General features: G+C 36.9%; 1 protein-coding gene across 1 annotated transcript in view; it reads left to right on the top strand.

Annotated features, from left to right (window-relative positions):
• TARS (threonyl-tRNA synthetase) overlaps positions 1-4,030 on the top strand; it is a 36,312-nt gene that overhangs the window by 29,441 nt on the left and 2,841 nt on the right. The window lies entirely within an intron of this gene.

Below are 4,030 nucleotides of genomic sequence, written 5' to 3' on the forward strand. Positions count from 1 at the left end.
GTTTCTAGTGTCTGCTCTGAATATTCTCCAGGGATATATAGGGGAAAATATATATATATGATAAGGCAAAACAAATTCTTTTTCTTTGTAGCCACGATGGTGATGATAAGAAAAGGCCAGTGATTGTTCATCGAGCCATCTTGGGGTCAGTGGAAAGAATGATTGCTATCCTCACGGAAAACTATGGGGGCAAATGGTAATTTTTGTCTTTTTTTTTTTTTTTTCTGATTAGTATAAATTGGCTACAAGAAATGTCTACTTTTTGATTTAATTATCAGATGGAAAGGGAGAATGATTGCAGTCAGTTGCTTCTAACTAATGACAAGTGTTCACTAAAAAATAAGGAATCATAATCTAAACGCAAACTTTTTATGCTAGTAGTAATTAATTCCAGAACTTGGTTTGTTTGAATGTTGTGTAATACTTTCTAATTACGAATTAGTATTCTGTTAAGAAGTATACTTATTGTTTTGGATGCTTTTCTGGTAACTTTGTTTTGGGGTTTAGATGGCTTTGCTGGGTTTTACGTAGATAAATGAGGAAGCTTATGGCTTTTTTCGTTCAGCCTTGCTAATCATAACAAGCAAGTATTTTGACATCTTTTAAAAGCCAAGCGTTTTTTAAAACAGATGCCAAACTAATCAACATTTTGTGATTCGTTTCTATGAGGTTACGTTTTTGTTGGCAAGATACATGGCCACATAACTTTCATCTTACTTCTTAAGCAGTTTTTTTCTGGACCCACAATGCATTTGAAAGCAGCACAGGGTTATAAAAGCACCCATGTGTAGAGCCTTCCATATTAATCTCATTGATTTAACACATTTGTAGAATGATGTACATTGGTTTAATCTTACATTACTGTCATTTCAGTTTTATTTGAACTTGGTTACTTCAGAAATTAGAACAGTTTTTCATACTGGTCAATGATATAATCTCTTTAGATTTTTCAAAGTCAGATAAAATGTGAGACACATGCTCTATAAGGTACTTCAAGAATTAAGGGAGTCCTCAGCTAATTGTTCTGCTAAACTTGTTGTAGGTGGGGAAAAGTCCATGATTAGGGTAGAATTTAGTGCCTACTTTAGCCTTTTGCCTGATGTTTGCCTGATATAACAGAACAACTGAAAATAGAGGAATGATGGAGAGAAACATTAGCCTGATGTTTGCAGCATCAGAAGCATTTGACACTTGAATTGCTTCAAAGGGAGAATTGGATGGGCTTATTTTTTAATAAGTAGTGAAAACTCTCATTTTTACCAAGTGCCATAACCAGTTATTATCAGTTACAATTTGCTGAGTGGTGCAAAATGGATTTTGAATAAACTGAGGACACTGTGTCCCCATGAAGAATAAGTAATAAAATACTCGAACAATTAATCACTACATGCAGTTATTAAATAATTTGTTACCCCCTCTCACAGTGTTTTGTGATGTATTAAAGTGTGAGGCATAGTCCTATCCTCAACTGGTTTTGCTATCTGCTTAGCAAGACAAATCGTAGTTACAGACTTTCCTTATGTAGGGTTAGTTTTCTTCTCCTGCATCTCCTCGCCTTAATCTTTATTGGATAGGATTTTTCATTTTGGGGTTTTTTAAGCCAAGTTTTAAAAGTAGTCCTTACATGTTCCAGGAAAAGATACTGAAGAGTAGACTAAGAAATATGCTGTCCCTGTTTAGTGAATGTGCCCACATCTACACTGAGTATTTTTATTCTCTTTCAAAGGCCCTTTTGGCTGTCCCCTCGCCAGGTAATGGTAGTTCCAGTGGGACCAACCTGTGATGAATATGCCCAAAAGGTAAGCCTTAGATGTGAATTTTCTTTCAACTTAATATCTGTTAAGCTTTTCAGATCACATAAGCCCTATATTCTTGGTGAATCGAGCTGTTGTGATGTAGAGAAATGTTACTATTTTTAATCTTTGTTAAGCCTGAATAGATTATATTTCTTCTGTAATGCTTTTCTACATGATTCCATAATCAGAAGACATATTTGGATAGTGTTTTAGGTACACTTGTATATTTTATTGTATTCGTTTTAAGAGATGGGATCTTCCTCTTGCCCCAGCTGGAGTGCAGTGGTACAATGCCTGGCTCACTGTAACCTCAAACTCCTGGGCTCATGCAGTCCTCGCACCTCGGCCTCCCAAGTAGCAGTGACTACAGGCAGGAGCCGCCATACCCAGTTACGCTTGTATATTTTAGTATTTAGTATTTTAAAAAACCAAATTAGCAAATATCAGGTACTTCAGTATGATAGGTAAATTCCAGTTCAAAATACAGTTGAAGCTGCTCTTTGACTCAAAGAGTAATTTTGCTTCATTTTAATGTAAATTTCTTCAGCTATTTGAAACTTTTTTCGAGGTTAGTAGCATAGCAGACCAGTGTCTTGCCCCTACCCCCAAAAAATGTAACCAACAAATGTATAACCATTCATAACTTCACTTTAAAGCATATAACAATCTGTTCTGCCGTAGTGAAAATTCCATACTAAGGAATTTCAAATTATTAAAAGTTGATCAGTGAACAATACTATAACATCAAAGCCATCCTGTCTCCATACCATCAGAATAAACCACACTCAGGTCTTAATTACCCTTAAGAAATAAATGAACTTGAGCGTGGAGATGCATACCTGTAGTCCCAGCTACTTGGGGGCTTGAGGCAGGAGGATCTTTGAGGGTTCAGGGTGTGATGATTGTGCTTGTAAGTAGCCACTGCATTCCAGCCTGAGCAACATAGTGAGACCCCATCTCTTAAAAAAAAAAAAAAAAATGAAGTGAACACTAAACCGTCTAGTAGATAAACCATTCAGACTATTCCTATTACTATTACTGCACACAGTAGTTTTAGTTACAAATGATGAGAATCAAAGTTAATGTTCTATGGTTGAGTGCACTTTGTCTTATTTGTATGTGAAAGCTCACACAGTAGGAAAAAGTTCTGTGTTGGTTAACTGAGTTCTCAACTGGAGACATCACTGACTTCCCCACTTCCCTTTGGGGGTAGGGTGATATTCCAGATTACGTGGTGGTAAGTTTTTCGTTTGTGGGGAGAGAAGACAGGGCAGTACTCCCGATACCTAATAACTGTAGAGTAGACATGTTAAACACCCTGTAATTATCAGGCCACTTCCCCAACTGCAGAATTGCCCATCTCACAGGCACACACAGGACCCATGTTGAGAAAAATGAAAAAAACTGATGCTTTATTCTTTAAAGTAGTTATCAGTTGAAGATGTAGACCTATCTTGGCATTCTAAAATTCTGTAACGACCCTTCTGAAATGGGTGTTACAAAATTTCAACAGGTTAATTGGTTTGTGATTACTATGGCTTAAAAATCTACTAGTTAATATGCTAAAGCTTGTGCACAGTATAGGCAAAGTCACCTAGATTGTTTCAAAAAGTATACCTTATAGAAATAAACATTTGACATACATAAATAACCCTTGGTTTACACATAACTCGCATTTGAGAAATGAATGTTTTGTAGATCATTTAGAATCCTTTTCAATCAAAAATTGAAAGAAATATTTTGTCACCTAGGTCAACCGGAGAATGCTGGTTTTACTGGTGATTCTTGAGTATGGTAGTTACTGTTTCACCTTCAGCTGTACTTAAGATGTTTTCCTGGAAAAATTCATTCTGCTTTCTGACCAGGATTTCCAGAAACTCTGACCCTTCTTCTAAGTGGGCTGGGTGGAATTGTGGTGATTCTGCTAGTCGACAGTATAACTTCTGTGTCTACAAAAAGATGATAGACAGTCACTGCTCACATTGGCTTTTTGTGAAAGCCCAAGGATACTGTCCCTATGGCAGAGATGAGGAAGGAACACCAGCTTCCTCCAACTCTTCTGTTCCTCCTTTGGGTTAATGGCCACTGTAAGGAAACAGTTTTCTGCCAGGTGTGGGGTGATTTGAATGTAAAATGCCCAACTCTTATAGCAGGTTGAACAGAAACATTTTTTTTTTTTTTTGAGACGGAGTTTCACTCTTGTTGCCCAGGCTGGAGTGCAATGGCGCGATCTC

Source organism: Mandrillus leucophaeus, unplaced genomic scaffold (genome assembly GCF_000951045.1).
Source record: "Mandrillus leucophaeus isolate KB7577 unplaced genomic scaffold, Mleu.le_1.0 Scaffold218, whole genome shotgun sequence".
In the NCBI taxonomy this organism is placed as follows: Eukaryota; Metazoa; Chordata; class Mammalia; order Primates; family Cercopithecidae; genus Mandrillus; species Mandrillus leucophaeus.